Source organism: Castor canadensis, chromosome 1 (genome assembly GCF_047511655.1).
Source record: "Castor canadensis chromosome 1, mCasCan1.hap1v2, whole genome shotgun sequence".
Classification (NCBI taxonomy): Eukaryota; Metazoa; Chordata; class Mammalia; order Rodentia; family Castoridae; genus Castor; species Castor canadensis.
The window spans coordinates 206,493,143-206,509,933 of NC_133386.1; the positions used below are offsets into that span (position 1 = coordinate 206,493,143).

At 51.0% G+C, this 16,791-nt stretch overlaps 1 protein-coding gene across 3 annotated transcripts in view; it reads right to left on the reverse strand.

The window, feature by feature from the left end:
- Shank2 (SH3 and multiple ankyrin repeat domains 2) overlaps positions 1 to 16,791 on the reverse strand; it is a 505,735-nt gene that overhangs the window by 473,755 nt on the left and 15,189 nt on the right. For all 3 annotated transcript variants that reach the window (XM_074050929.1, XM_074050919.1, XM_074050915.1), the window contains exon 3: positions 10,766 to 10,865. The gene's annotated coding sequence lies outside the window, so the exon portion shown is untranslated. The remainder of the gene's footprint in view (positions 1 to 10,765; positions 10,866 to 16,791) is intronic.

A 16,791-nucleotide genomic window follows, 5' to 3' on the forward strand; every position in this document is an offset into this window, starting at 1 on the left:
TGAAGGGGCTGGGGTCTTGAGAGAAAAGCCTCCATCAGTACCAGGTCCTCCTTGGCCCCAGCTCCCACTAGGACAGGAGCCGTGTCTGATTCCTCTCCACGAGACCCACGCACAGACCCTCCACACTTCCCGGAGTGCTTTGTCCATGAACGCAAAGGTAAAAACCAAACAGACTCTCTCCAATGGACAAGTTTGCTCTGTGTACTGAGGCCAGGGGAGGGTGCTAGCATGGTCTCCCACTTGTGGGACATCCACACGTGGTCTTCCTTGCCAGCTCCTCCCTTTCTGCATAGTCACGTGCACAGGACAGCACCATGATGACTGGGAACCCTGTTTCTGTATGCCCACCTGCACACCTGTGGCTTGGACGCTATAGCTTTAAGTGTCACTTTGGATCCACGCTCATTGGCTGAACTCACTCTTCTGAATCATCCAGGGAGAGCTGGCTCTGGAAGAAGGGTGTGTGCCCCCCAAGTGGAAAGATAAACCTGAAGAAGCATAAATACTTACAGAAAGTGGGGGACCCCCAGCCCTTACCCTCAGCTCTGCCTGCACCTGGACAGGCAGGTAATTTACGTTACCTGCATGTCCCCCACCGTGAGCCACAGCCAAATGACACAGCTGTTCTGCAAAAGACCAGCCTACCACCTGGGCAACCACTGATCACTTGTAAATATAATAAAAATGCCAACACTTAAGACAGAAGGAAAGAAGGGACGACAGGTCAATTTGAGAGCACCACACTTCTTGAGCTGTTCCTCTGTTGGAACAGGCACGGGCTCGGATGTCCGAGCGCTCATTTGGTGAATTACATCCTCTGATTCCTCCCCAATTCTTTCCAAGAAAAGGTAAGACCAACAAGTTTCTAATCTCCTTCCAGCACTTTCTTAATGATGCTAAGAGGAGGATGACATGACAGACGGCAAAGCCACTTAAGTGGCTACCTCTCTCTCGGCACCTGGTCCTTGCTGTCACAGGCTGAGAAGCTCTAAGTACCCACATTGCAGTGGTTCCTGGAAGCCAGCAGAGCTGGCCCTTTGTGGAGATGCCACACCCAGGTCACTCTTGTGTCTCCAGGTTCAAGTGTAAGTGATGACCAAGAATTCCTAGTGCTCCTGTATGCTCTGAGTTCTACCTATGTGAATTTCAATCAATTAGAAGAAAGAAAAAGAAGAGAAAACTGGAGTCTGTGTTAGTCAAGCTTTCTGTGCTGGGGGAAATTCTGAGAAAAGCAATTCAAAGAGAGGAAACTCACGCTTTTGGAGGTTTCAGCCTTCACTGTGGAAAGAGTACTGTGCAGCCGAGAAGCTACTTGCCCTTTTGCTCCCTCCAGCCCCTCGCGAAGGAATGGAGCTGCCCACCTTGAGGGTGGGTCTTCCCTGCTCAGCTCCTATTGTCCTGTTCCCCCACAACCACCCCGTCGATGGTTTCTGGAAAGTCCTCACAGACACAGAAGTGGGCTATGCTAATCTCCTAGGTGTCTCTCAATGCAGTCCTAGAGCTGTAGGGATTTGCTGGGCTTAGAAGATGGAGACCCCCCCCCCAGAGAAACTTTTCAAAGCCTCAAAAAGCCTAAAATCCAAACAGAAATAAAGCTGCCCTCAGCATCCAACTGTCCCAGTGCTGTTGTGTGTGACCCAACAGGGCACAGATGTAGAATACAGCAACACTGTCATAGGCACAGGTATGGCAGGTGTGCAGAGAGTGCCCTGGGAGCCCTAGGGACATGTCAGGATAGAGAGCATGTGTCCAGGGAAGAGAGAATCCCAGCAGAGAAGTGAAGGGAATGAGGGGTGGGCAGCGGAGGCCAATGTGAGTGGAAGGATGGATCAGGCAGGGCTGAAGTCCACTGAAGTCCAATCACCATCCCCTGAACCCTCATGGCTGCTTTGCAAACCCTGGACAGCTCCAGGGGACATCGCTGCAGGGACAAGCTGTGCACAAGCATCTCTCCCTCCCTGCCCTTACTGAGTCCATCTGTGGCCATTACAGATGGGTATAAAACACACCTGTCTCAAAGGAGCTCACGGGACACAGGGACCAAAGTAGAGTCTTTGGAACGAAAAGCCCTGGGCTGGAGTCCTCACTCTGCAAGTCCCCAGCTGTGACTTTGGTGAGTTATTTGATCTGGAGTCTCAGTTTCCTTATCTGTCAAATGGGTTGACAGCCACCCACTCTGAAAGACAGGGTAGAGGCTTAGTGTGATAGCCTAGGAAGATATGGGACACACACCTCAGATATAAGCACTTCGTCAGTGTCACCTATGACAATAAATCAAATTATCTGAGATGAGTTGCCCCAAAGTGCATGCTCACACGCACACATGTGCACATACACAAACACGCACACGTCTGGTTTTGATGTTACTAAGCTCTGGGATTCACAGGCTAAGAAATTTAAGAAAAATAAATCTCAGAATCCACTGAGGTGTCCAGTACTTTGTGTCCCCAGGATGAGGCAATTTTTTTAGATGTGAGATGGACAATCACCATGATTCCATTCCAGAAAGGACACTCGGCCCAGGTCAGGGAAGTCAGAACAGCATGAAGCCCAGGAATTGGACAAGTCCATGCACCTCAGGACCCCCCACAGGCCGGCTCTCCCCATCTCTCCCCAGCCAGGAAAGCTGGTCAGGAAGCAGCCGGATGCCAGGCTGGTGGCTGTGCTGACTCAGGGTCCACAGCGGGAGAAATATCTCTATGAAGTGTGAGTGTGGTGGACCCAGGCACCGTCCACACTGAAACTTCTCTGGACAAGGTGCTTTGGGGTGCAGGCGCCTAGCCCAGTGTGGGAGACAGCCACCCCCCAGATGCTTGCCCTTGCTCAGGTCCCATCTCCCCTTGGCATTAGGCAACAGCCAGGGAGCCCCTCTCCCCAAAAATACAAGATCCCATGCACGCACATGCTGGTACACAGGTGCTTACACATGGACCTGGGTCCTCAGCCCTGAATACAAACTCCCAGCATTCCTGAGATCCTGGGGTAGGGGTGGCGATAGCCCACCCAGGACCTGTCCCTTGCATGGGAACCAGCACCAACCCTAGACTTGGGTGGGTACCTCATGGGTCCCCAGGCCTTGGCTCTGCCATCACAAGGTACCTACCTGGGCTGCCTGGGGACATGCTGGGTCACAGGGTCACCCTGGCTAAGGGGGCTCTCCAGGGAATATATGGGGTATGTAAGATGTCCATTCTTCACCAGACTCCTGTGCCACTCTCACAGAAGGGCAGCTACTGTGTGTGAGGAGCGGCCGGTCTGCACCCTTCCCACAGAACCTTCCAACAGCAAAGCTCAGGCAAAACCATCCACTAACAATCTGTGGTTGATCAGAGTCTCACCACCTAGAAACACCAAGTGCTTCATTCAAAGAAGATGAGCAAGTATTTACAGTCGAATATACATAATTTTATTTATATTTATACCCATCTAGTATTCAGGCTGCACCTTGAGCCCACTCAGGTACCTCCGCAGCAAGGGGCGGCACAGAGCAGAGGCGGGCATGCGACCATCACAGACATGCGATGTGTCTGAGAACAGGTGGCCTGGAAGCTCCCACTTCCCTGGATCTCCGTATCCTCTTCTGTGAAATGAGAGCAACACGTTGACTGTCCACATTGGGGGTTTACTCTATGAGCTGTCAAGCTTCTCACATGAAGATCTGGGGCCCCAGGAGGAAACGGGAGAGAATCCACCAGAGCACAAACACTCAACGCAGGGCTCTAGGGCCCCCTGGAGACTCCGTGAATTAAGTGAAGTCACTTATGATGGCGGAGGTGCCACAACACATTTGTGGATGGAAATGACACATGCATCGAATACCCTGGGCCTTTCTGCAGAAAACGGGGTGGAGGCCCCAGCCTGGAGGCATTAGTTGGAGTGCTCACTCTTGTGCACAAAAGAACATGGGACACTCAGCGTCCATTCTGTGGCACCCAGTGGGAAGCCCCTCAGCCAGGACCCACTTCCTACGCTTCAGACTCCAGGAAAGCCAACCTTTTTCCCAGGGTTCCCCTCAGCCTCCTAAGGGACATGGGGTCAAGGCTTACTGTCCTTCAGCTACCCACCTGGGAAGGTGCCATCAGACATTCCTGCGGTGACTGGCTCTGTTACCAAGGTAAACTTGCCAGGAACCTGAGCTCAGGACATATGATGCCCACACCTCCCTTCCATCTTAGTGACAAAGACTTGAAAAGTGGGCCTTTCCCCACAAGTGAAATGCCCTCTGTGAGCTCCCTGTAGCCACTGTCACCACAACCAAGGGGCTTGGACAGTGACTTGAGTTCTTTGGCCTGACCCCTCACCTCTGCTCCCCGGGTCACAGGCATCCCTGAGCTTATGGCTGCATCTCCTCTCTTTGGTCAAGCCCCCCTTTCCCACCCTTCTCCTAAGGACACTAGTAACATCAGGGACTCAGAGGAACAGCCAGGTCACCTCCGCCATGGAAGATCCTCAACTAAACCACATCCTCAAGGTGTTGCCCATGAAGCCACATGGGGTTAAGGAGCCATTTGTTAACTTGACACACAATCAAGGGTCACCCCAAACACAGGCTTGGAGAGGGTAAGAATCTACATCTTGTCACCCTCAGCTGAGCCTGGCACTCGGCCATTGTCCCAACCAAATAGTGCCCATAGTCCCTGGGGGAGCAACCTGCTCCCTGTTTACCCAACAACATGCTAGGCTCTGGGGCAGGGTGGGGACACTTCTCACTGCACAAAGATGGCAGGAACAGGACCCTCTTCCCCCAAGCTCAGGGTTCACTTGCTGCTCACACCCAATCTGTGGTTCCCTGGCCCACTGTGGCCTGACTGCCCCCGTGGGTGGAGCAAGCAAGTGATTCACAACTTCCCCCCTGAAATCAGTCTCTCAGTGGTTTGGACCCATATTGTCCCACCTCGCATGGACAGGGTGCCCAGATGTGTCCAGAGCCACACTTCACAGAGGCCTTTCAGCAGGCCTCCCCATCTTTTGCTCAGACCCACCTGTTCCCTCCCACGGCCCCATGGCCTAGCTCCAGGCCCAAACAACCCCACCCCAACTCTGGAACTCCCCATGGAAGCAGGAATAGAAATGGTAAGGACAATGGCTGCCCTTGGGCAGCCCAAACATGGCTCTGGACACACACAGAGGAACACCACACACAGAGGCGCGCACACACACACAGCGACACAGGCACACAGACATACTCTCGCCCCACTCTATCAGGGCTCCACCTTCCACAGACACCACCTCCAACTCACAGCCCCAGTGCCATGGCCCAGACTGCAGCAGTCCCCAAAGGCTGGCTCTTATAGCCCTGGTCTCACTTCTTCCATTGAAACCTTCATTGACTCCCTTACCCCAGGGAAAGTCTAACTTCTGAGCCATCGCAGCCACACAGCCACCTCTTGGCCAAATTCTAACCCCTAAGGTGTGGCTGAGGGAGCTGACTTAGATGACTCCCCGAGACAGCCTCCCTGTGTAGCTGCTTTGTCTCTTGCACGCACGTGAACGCACGCCCACTGCCGCTGGGTGCACGGTCCTTTCGCCTGTTCTCCATTGTGATTCGAATCCTTACCCACCCTCTCGCTCTGATGCGTCCTGCCAGGCAGGACTCTCTAAAACACTTGGAGGGTCTGCACTGAAGGAGGTGAGGAAGGGTCCCGGCATGAGAAGGGCTGGTCCCCCTGCCCACACTCCTGTCTCTTCACCACGCAGCCTCAGTGTCCCCAGCAAGGCAGGAGGTCAGCACTATGGTGATGTCAAAGGCCGCCCAGCACTTCTCCCTTCGACACCAGCCTCCCCAACTCTCCAGCCCGCAGTTCTGGAGGACACAGCTCACTCCTGTCTTCTTCCCACTGTCATAAATAACACCAAGGTGCATGTCTGTAGCTTGTGATGTCACTCCACTCTTCCCTCGGGATGAATTCCCAGGGTGGGATGCCTAGATCAATGGATGGCCAGTTTTTAGCAAAACAAGGACTTAAACATTGCACAGGCTGGTGAAATCTGAGTCTTTGTCACAAAACTGCTACTTGCTGTCACTCAACATTGGGAGCTTATCCTCTGGCCACATTTCTGACTATGAGGGAGTCTGCATCCCATGTTACCCACCATGGGGATCTGACTGATCCTGAGATGGGACCAGCACACCCCTCAGGAGACCCCACCACTACATCCGCCCTCCCTCTGGTGTTCTGGAGCCTGCACCTCTCATGGAGACACAGGAGCAGCTTTTCAAATAAACAAAGGCATTCGTCACATTTTCATTTTCTGTATCTTACAGTGTTCTGACATTTTGGAGGCCTTACAGACCTAGGAGGGAGCCACCTAGGTAACCCTACAGCCTGGACAGCTTGCTGGGCAGCATGACTCCCTGACAAATGCCAGCCAGCCTCTCTGTCTCTCAGCCAAACTCCACCCCAAATCATCCCAGGGCTGCAACTCCCAGAACTTCTCACAGTGCTCACCCCGCCCTGCCCTCAGTGCCCCTGGCAAAGTGCCACCCAGGCTTCCTGGAGCTTCTGCATCTCTTCCTGACCAAGCCAGGGGCCTCCCTGGGGCCTGCCCAGCCTGGCCCAGCCTGTGTGCCCCTCCTCTCGTGAAACCTAAAGTGGCAAAAACATACTTGCAGTGACATGACCTCTTTGTGTTGTCACTATCACCTGTATACATTGAAATCCCACAGACACAGATGAGTTCACAAGGCTATACACAAGTGCTCCACCAAAGGACCCCCCGTGGACACTGTCCGTCCTTTTCCACTGAGAGCAGAAAAGAGTGACTCATCCACCAAGACACGGGCCTTCCTCCTGAGTGGCCAGAACGCACTGTGACTCGGCGACATCAGCTTTGCTCAAGGAACAGTCCCAGGCAACTATGTCTCCCACGAGTATAATCTCCTTGTCACCTTGTGCAGCTGAAACTGAATGTGACGATGGTGTCTCGCTCAGGATCCCACCTCGCTCTCTGCATACCCAGGCACCCTCTCTAACAAGACTGTCCCGGTGTGGACTGCAGTGTGGTCAAGGAGGCATCACTGCTCAGGCCCTGCATGACCCCCTTCCCTCCCAGATTCACACCGAGGCCCTGGGGTGGGGCAGGCACCAGGTGGTCCCCACTGGGGAAGATGTGTGAGCATCCTCTCAAATGCCGTGGAGAAGGTTGGGGGTCTCTGTGGGAAGCTGGTTGGGCCACAAACCTGAGGCTCTGGTCACCAGGCACTGGGAGCCACTCTGCCATCCTGGCCTTCCCAGCCCACAGCGAGCCATGTCCTCTCTCATCAGGAGGGGACATTCCTCCCTCCTCCCACGTCCCCAGTGTTGCTGGGACAGAAGTGCCGTTCAGCACACAGGTGCCTGGGGCACCAGTGCTGTCCCAGAGGGCACATGCTTTCCTGTCTCCTCTCAGCCCCACTCGGCCCACACAGCTGCAGGAAGCTGACTTAGGAAGCCCTCTCCCAATGGCTGCTGTATACACATTCTGGCCGGCACAGGGAAGAGACAAGGAGCCCAAGCGCTTCTCTTTCATCTGATCTGCTGTGAGACAACTGCTCTCTCTGAGCCAGACTGCCCATGGGGATGGGGACAGCACAGTGACCCTGGCCGCCCCCACGTCCACAAGTCTGCACTCCCTAGGGACTCTCTCGGCTCCCCTCACTATGATGGAACACGCTGCTCTGGCCACCTTTGGGGTCCCAGTTAACCATGGAGCCTTCAGCAGACTGAGCCCTGTACACTCTGGCTACCCACGTGGAAGACCCCTGGGGGCACGGGGAAGAGCTGAGGCACCCAGGGAGTTTTCAGTGATGCTTCCAGCTGAGGCGGCTACCCCGTGAGCAAGAGCCATGTGCCCCCCCCCACACACCAGGGTCAGCTCCCACAGCTCACAGACAGGGCAGGCTCTCCCTGTCAAGCCCAGCGCTGGACTATACCCCAAGGAGCTGTGGGTGATTCATTCCATCCCCAGCAAGGCAGCTCTGCACCCAGGGCTCCTCACCACTTCCCTGTCCACACCACAGCAGCACAGACCTGGCACACCCAGCCCCCTGAAGACGCCAGCAATGACCTCTTGATGTTCTAGAAGGGCATCTCCCAATCCCTCCAGCCACAATACAGGGTTCTTAGGGACAAGAAGGGCTCGGCACCCTACAGCAACCAAAGCATAGTGGGCACATTGCTGATGTTCAAATCAGATCCTTCAAAACCACCATGTGACTGCACTGTACCCCCAGCAGAATGACAGTCATCAAAAGACAGCAGCAATAGGGACTGACAAGGGTGAAGGAACCGGACCCTCATCCACAGCGGGCAGGAGTGGAAAACGGTGCAGATTCCCACAGACTAGACACAGCGTTCCGAGGGGACCTAGCCATTCCACTCCAGGTTTCCCCGAGAGAAACAAAAACACGTGTCCAGACAAAACCTTGACACAAATGTTCAAGAAATGCTATTCAGAAAAGCCAGAAAGCAGACACATCACAAATGTCCATCAACATTTGATAAACAAAATATAACTCATCCACACAATGCAATACTGTCAGCCACAAAAAGGACTGAGGTTCTGGTGCACACTATGACATGGGTGGAACCTTGAAGCCATCGTGCAAAGGGAAGTTAAGTCAGAAATAAGAGGACACGTGTGTGTGAATCCCTTGTATGAGGCCCCTAGAGTCGTCAAATCCATGTACGTAGAAGAATCGGGGTTGCCAGGAACTGGGGAGGGGACAGAGTGACGGTGTTCAACCGGGACAGAGTTTCCTTTGGGGAAGATGTATAATTCCAGAGGTGGACGGTGGGGAGGCCACACCGCAACGTGAACTCACTAATGACACTGAACTGTGCAGTTAAAAATGGTCAGTTTTATGTTAGGTGTCCTTTACCACAATAAATGAACACGATTTTATTAACCAAAACAGGCAGCGGGCAGGATTTGGCCTTCAAGCAATAGTTCGCCAGCCCTGAGAACAACAGGCACCCACTTTTGGAGAGAATGATTGAGTGCTGGCCTGGAAGACAGAGTCCCTTCCCAGGGTCCTGTCCTTGCACATTCCATCACCAGTTCTTCCCCTCCCCTCCCAAAATGACCCCCCCCCCCAGGAATATCAGATCCTCCTCAGCTGATGAAGCACTCAGAAGCAGAGAAAAGTAACACACGACACTCCAGGAAAACAAACTCCAGTCCTACCTGCTACGGCTTCCATCATCACAGACAATTAGCATCCCTGTAAATTAACCCTGGGCTCCAAAGTGGAGCCCTTCTGCCACTAACTGCCACACCCTGGCTAATAACCAAATTACCCCTCGAAGGCAACTTCCCATTTTTTTCCTCAGGCAGCAGGAGGTGATGGGTACATAAGGCTTGAAACCCAGAATTCACGCAGATCTATGACATGATCCAAGTTTTCTCACTGGGAAGTGGTGTAGCAGCCACTGCCTGGAGGACCTACGGGATGGGTGGAGGCCTCAGGACACCAGGGGCCGTGGAGAAGCAGGGTCTCTTTGTGGCGCTGGTAAGGACAGAACTGAGATACCTGATGATGCCGGAGCAGCTGGAGGAAGGGAGGAGCCAGGCAGCTTCCATTGATTAACAATTCTGCCTCTGGTTCACCCCACCCAGGAACAGCCCTGCCTGGGGCTCTCAAAAGACCAAAGTCCCAGAGATGAAAACCCTCCCCAAACACAGAACGGCACCCCTCATTCCTTTTGCACCTTCTCCACCAGGTTTCCATGTCCTCATGCATGTCCTTTCAACATGTGCTCTAAGTACCACGCAAGCAGGTACCGTGGGCTGTGCAGGTGGCTCCTACCACAGGAACAGTGTCCAGCATATAAGCAGGCTTGCCCGTGTGGCCAGGACATCTGAGCACGGCAGGAGCTCGGTCCTCTACAGAGCCCCAGTCTCCACAGAATGCCCATCCATGCCTTGGGAGGGGGGACAGTACAGGCTAGAGCTGTGGCTCAGACACCTGTGGGAGCCCACGGGTGAGAGAATGGCTCGAGCAAGCAGGAGGAGAAGACCCAAATACTTCAGGCAGGGTTGGCGAGCTATGGAGCTGAAAGCAGGAGAACCAGATGGGAGGCATCTGTGGACACAATGGTAACCAGGATCGGGGTGGCCCCGAGCAGTGGCCCCCACATTCTGCTCCTGCCTGTGATGAGTGTGAGCCCTGGGCACATACTCTCATGAGGACATGGGGGATGGGGCATAGATACAAGCAGTGCACAAACACATGCCACAGATTAAGACTCACTGTGGGGCAATTAGAAAAGGTGGCTGGAATGGCTTCTCAGGTGGCCGGGACCTTATTACCCACCTGTGTGGTCCCCAACATATGAAAGCTGAGAGCCTGTTCTGCCTGAGACCAGTGACAACTTCACTTCCTCCATGGAGACGACGGGGTGAAGGAAGCATATGTGAGGCTGCCAGAGGCCCACGTTCAAGTTTCATGAGATCTCATCCATGTATCAACAGGACACTTGGCCCACACCAGTGTTAAGCACACATTACAGGTGAAACAAGGCACGAGAGCACAGTGGGGGCCTGCAGCCACAGTCCCATAGTCCTCTCAAGGTCACTCTACCTGGACACCAAGGGGCAGCCTTACCTGCCCCCCACCAGTGCCTAGGACTACTCCATGCCTCTCCCTACCCAAACTCGAGCACACAGGGACTGACTGCAGGGACTGAGTGTCCTCTGCCACGGTGCAGAGAGCTGAAGGATGAAAGCTGGACAGTGGCCACAGCTTTCGGGTAACAAGAATGAGGAGATGATGTTCTCAACTCACCAGAGGCGTCAGCAGGCGCAGCCCCACACGAGGCTTCCGAGCACGCACGCTGCCTGAGCTCTGGGCGGCTGAGGCGGGGAGACTGGAGAGGTTTCCAGACCTGTGAAGACAGGAGGCCAGGGCAAAGTCAGGCACATGTGCAAACTTCACACAGATCCTAGTTTTCCTGAGCTACAAACCAGAGGCTGCACTGCTGCTTCTGAACAGATGGTACAGACATATTTAACCCTATTCTCAAACCAAGGACAGACAGCTGCCCAGAAGCTGAGCATAAAACAAACATGAGGCTGAGAGTGGGGAGAGAAAAGGGTCTCCGGACTTTCTTCTTACTTCATGTGTCCTAGAACTGAATAAGTCAGCAACCCAGAAACCCCAACAGGACAGGGGACACCACAACCAAAGCTTGCTCTCTATGGTGAAAAGGCCAGAAAGGGCTGCCAGGCAGAGCAGCACACTTGATTTAACAACCACTCTGCTTCAGCCAGACGCTCAAGAAAATGATGGCCTCACTCTACTCCAGCAGCAAAGCCAAGTGAGGAGCCTGGCTTCCCGCCCTGTGTGGCTGTAATGAGGCACCCCAAATCCTCTGCCAGGGTGGCATTGAGTAAGCTAGGAAAGAGAGCTGGGACATCCCCACTGGCAGTCACCAAGTCTCCCTTCACCCTGTGTGTTAGTGCAGCCAACATGGGAGCAGGGCTTCCAGAGGCACCTGGCAGGGACGGAGCATCCTTCTCTAATGCACTGGGGTGGCGTCAGAGAGTGATAATGAGGTCACTCTGCCACAGGACCAATGGAGACCACACACAACCAGACAGTGACAAGGAGCATCCCCACACAGGAATCTGTGGAGGTCAACTAGAGAATGCACACTCCACCTCTATCCATCAGCAGTGAGGTGGTACCCTGTCCCACCTTCCCTGTGGAAGCAGAATCAGAAAACACCAGCTAAAGAAGGAGCTAATAAGACCCAGATTCTCATAGCACAACACAAAACCGTCCACATTTCAACAGAAAATCATCCAGTACCCCAAGAATCAAGAAAATCTCACAGTGAAAAAACACCATCAAAAAGAGGCCAACACCAAGGTGACAGAGATGAGGGAGTGAGCTAACGAGTTTAAGTCAGTCGTGACATCAGTGCTTCAATGTGCAATTACAGGCATGCTGGAAAAAGGAAGAAAAAACAGAAATCTGCACCAATGAGGTAGAAAAATCTCAGCAGAAAAATCAAAGGAAGAAGAACCAAGTGAAAACACTGCAACTGAAAAATACAGTAACTGAGGTAAAAGTTCAATGGATGAATTTCAACACAGAATGGAGAAGACGGAGGAAGTCATCAGAAGACAGAAACACAGAAGCCACCCCAGCTGAACAATGGAGAGAAAACAGAGCAACAGTGAAGAAGCAGAGCCTCAGAGCTGTGGTGTTATGACAAAATATATAACATTCAACCAACCAGAATCCCAGAAGAAGGGTGAGAGAGGGAGGTCAGAAAATACTTACAGATCTGGCAAGAGACAGAAGCCTACAGATTCAAGACTCTGAACAACTCCCAAACAAGTTAAACCCAAGAAAATCCACAAGACTTGTCATAGTTAAGCTTGGGAAAACTAAAGACAAAAGAAAAGTCTTGAAAACAATACCTGCAACGTGAGAGAAAGACCACCGGAAGATGGTGCACTTCTCATCAGCAACAGTGGGCTCAAAAGAAAGCAGCCCCATCTTTATCAAGTGATGAAGGAAAAGAAGGACGGATCTGTAATTCTGCACCCGCAAAGTGCACTGTAAGGGTGACGGGGAATTGGGATGCTCTCAGAAAAGAAGCTGTCATCAACAGCCCTGTTCTAAAGAATGGCCAAATAAATCTCTCCAAATGAAGAGAAATGATTAAAGAAGCAATTTGCAAAACCAGGAAGGAGAAGAGGAACTGCTAAGCAAAAATAAGGGTAAAGGTAAGGGGTTTTCCTTCTCAAGTTTTCTGAATTACATTTGACAGTTAAATAAAAAATTATAACACAATCTGATGTGATTCTAAATGAATGTGGAGGAAATACTTGCAGTTACAAGTGAGAGAGGGTGAAGTAGGATTGTTTGTATTACGAAAATGAGTATCCTAAGACAGTGACAAAGTTAGGTACACGTGACGTGGTGCCTAGAGCAACCGCTAGCAAGCTATGAAAACTGATGCACTCAGAAACACTTCTTGACCCAGATGAATAAAAATGGAACTGTAAAAAAGCTCGAGTAAAGAAAGCAAAAGAAAACTGAAAGAACATAAGCTCTAAGACATCAATGACTGCAACAATTGTAAAAGGTCAAAAATATACCAATTAAAAAGCAGAGACTAGCAGCAATTTAAAAGGACACAATTACATGACAAAGACACTTCAAATATCATGACACAGGGTGAAATTAAAAGGATGGAAAATACATTATACAAACATAAACCAAAGGAGATCAGGATGGCTGTGTTAATAGTAAATAAAGTAGACTTTGAGGCCAGGAAAACCACCAAAGAGAACTTTATATAATGATAAAAGGATGCCTCATGAAGAAGACACAGCAATTATAAACGTATATGCACCAAACAACAGAAGAGCAAAACACGAGACACAAAAACTGAAAGAACAGAAAGAAAAGAGACAAATCCACACGTAACTGGAGACTTCAACAAACCTCTCTCAAAAGCTGGCGTGATGGAGAAGACCGGGGACTCAGAGAAGGTTCAGAAGAACTCAACACCCATCCACCAGCTAGATCACACATGCAGCTCATTCCACCCAAGTAAGCAGAACACACTCTTTTCACCTGCTCCTGGAGATCTGCACCACTCTCCAACCGAATTCCAAGTTCCCCCCACATTGGCTAGAAAAGAGATAGCAAAGCAACATGGATAGAATGGGAGAACGATGAGTGAAATAGGCCAGGCACAGAGGACAAGTGCCATGTGGTCGTCCATATTTGTGGGAGTTTAAAAGTTGACAGGAAAAGTGTAGAGCAAAACAGGGGTCCCTAGAGGCCAGCACAGGTAAGGGGGAGGGGACGCTGGGTACCAAAACACAGGAGGGTAGTCCTAATGTCACCAGCACAACAGAACAATTCATATTTTAAAGTGACTAGAAGATTCTGAAGGCTCCTGTTACATGGAAATGATAAGGGGTGAGGGGATGGAAATGCTAGTCACCCTGATTTGATCGTTCCCATGATGTACACGTGTTGTTTGTAACACTGTCCCCGTAAAAATAAAACTGAATATACAAAAATGATAAAGAAAAATCAATGGAGCAGTGAGCTGGTTCTCTAAGAGTCAATAAAATGGACCAAATTCTGGCAAGAGTGACAAACAGGAAAGAGAGAAGACGGAACGACCCGCGTCGGGGATGGTGCAGGAGACATCACCACGGAGCACACCAACCTGGGATGCCAGGGGGTTCTATGGATACTGAGGTCAGCTTCACACACGAGTTTGGCAATAAAGATGAAATAAACCCACAGTCCGGACAAACCAACTACCACGGCTTGTCCAACACAAGCAGCTGGACTGAACAATCCCCTGTAACTATTAAGGAAATTGAATTCATAATTTTAAGACTCCCAGTTTTGTAAGAAAAAGAAATCTCCAGACCCAGAAGGTTTCACTGGGAAACTGTATGAACTGTTTAATGAAAAATTAATACCAGCTCTGAACATCCCTTCTAGAAAACAGAACAGGAGAGAACATGTCCCAATTCATGGTAGGAAACACGAATTACCCTGATATGAAAGCCAGGCCAAAAAAAAGCAACAGGTCTGTATCTATCATGGATGCAGACGTAGAAACCCTTAACAAAAGATTAACAAATAGAATTCATCATCGTATTAAAGAAATACACACCATGACCAGGTGGGGTCTATTCCAGGGATGCAAGGCTGGATCAATATTTTGTTTTAAAGGATCAATCTAGGCCAGGAGCAAGTTGATCACACTGTAATCTCTGCTACACATGAGGCAGAGATCAGGAGAATCTCATTTGGAGGTCAGCCCAGGCGAAATGTTAGCAAGACCCCATCTCAACCACCAAGCCAGGCATGATAGTTCACACCTATGGTCCCAGCTACACAGGAGGATTTGGGTAGGAGGATCATGGTCCAGGCCAGACTGGGCAAGAACTCAATACCCTATCTGAAAGAATAACTCTAGTGAAAAGGACTGGAGCTGTGGCTCAAAGGCCCAGCAAGCATGAGGCCCAGAGTTCAAACCCCAGTAAGATCAATCTTTATAACCCAGAAATAGCACTGAACAAAATTCAGCATCTATCTTGCCTGTTGCCTAGCATGTCCACAGGCCAACATGGCAAAAAAAAAAAGAAAGAAAGAAAGAAAGAAACGAAGGAAGGAGGGAGGGAGGGAAGAGAGGAAGGAAGGAAGGCATTTACAAAAGAAAAGCAGATCAAGCAGAATTTTCTACCCAATTTCAAGCTTTATTGGACAGCTACAGTGGTCAAGGCTGCCTGTTTTGGTGGAGAGACCGCTCATAGCAACAGAACTCCACAGAGACCCCAGGAAAAACACACACCTGTCCTCCTGCTTTCTCACAAGGTGCAAGGTGCAGGGCGATTCAGTGACAGAAAGATTGACTTCACGATAAACGGTGCTGGAGTCACTGGATCACCACAGGGACAACAGAGACTGCCAGCTAAGCCACAGACCGTGTACAAAGATTAATTCAAAACGAACCGTGGACCTGCACGTAAAATGTAGAACCATCTAGGAGAGAGCCGTCAGGATGGGAGGTCAGACAGTGTGTGCTTGGACCCAACACCAAATGCATCATCCACAAACAAGCCCGCCCAGCAGGACACAGGGGTGAAAGGCCTTTCCTCAGTGAAGACAGTGGTCACTGCCTTACAAACCACACACTTAACTGGGGCCAGGGTCTACAATATGTAAAGAGCTCTCAAAAACTCAACAAGAAGAAAACAAAAACTTATAACACTCCACCTCGGACACGAGCAAAAGATACCATGAGACATTTTACGAAAAATACGCACAGATGGAAGAGAAGCAATGAAAACAGGTCACCATTAGCCACTAAAAATGCAAATTAAAATGATATGACTACCATGTATGAGAATAGCTGAAAAAAAAAATGCCAACTGCCAGGGAGAAAATGAAGAAAGTGCATCTCTCTGCTCTGCTGATGGAAAAAGAAAATGGTCCAGCCCACCGGGAAGACGGAGTAAACATGCAACGTCACAGGCCTGAGAACGACACTCCTGCTGTTGACTCCAGCTTTAGTCACAAGAGCCCAAACCTGCCAGCACCCCAGATGGCCTGGGAGGGTGGAGCGGTTAAACAGAAGGATGCACCGTGCTGGGGAGCACAGCTCGGCAATAAAAAGGAAGGAGCCATCCAGCCACACGAGCTGACCAATCTCTGGAGAGAAGAAGGAAGCCAAACCCCAACAGTTGCCCACTGTGTGATCCCATCTCTGTACAAGCACCGAAATCCAAAATGGCAAGGTTACACAGACAGAGCGCAGAGCGGGCTGCTGGGTTAAGGAGCTGTGGTGGTGGAAGTGCGGGGACCATGAAAAGGGTGACATGAGGGACCCCTGAGTGGAGTGCAGTATCCACTTTTTTGTCTTATTTTGCAGTACTGGGGTTTTGAACTCAGGGCCTCGTGCTGGCTAGGCAGGTGCTCTACTGCTTGAGCCTCAGCGCCAGCCCTTTCTGCTTTGGTTATTTTCAAAACAGGGTTTCATGTTTAGGTCCAGGCCAGTCTGGTCCGCTATCCTCCCATTCATGCTTCCTGCCAAGGGAATGCCGTGTCACTGCCCAGCTTTTTATTGGTTGAAATGGAGTCCCATGAGCTTTTGGCCTGGGCTGACCTCTAACCACCATCCTCCAGATCTCTGCCTCCCAAGTAGCTAGGATGATAGGCACAATGGAGCCCTGCTAATATTTGCATTTTGACTGTATCAACTTCAGTGTTCTGGTTGTAACACTACAGCAGAGTTTCCCAAGACCCTACTACTGGGGAAAACT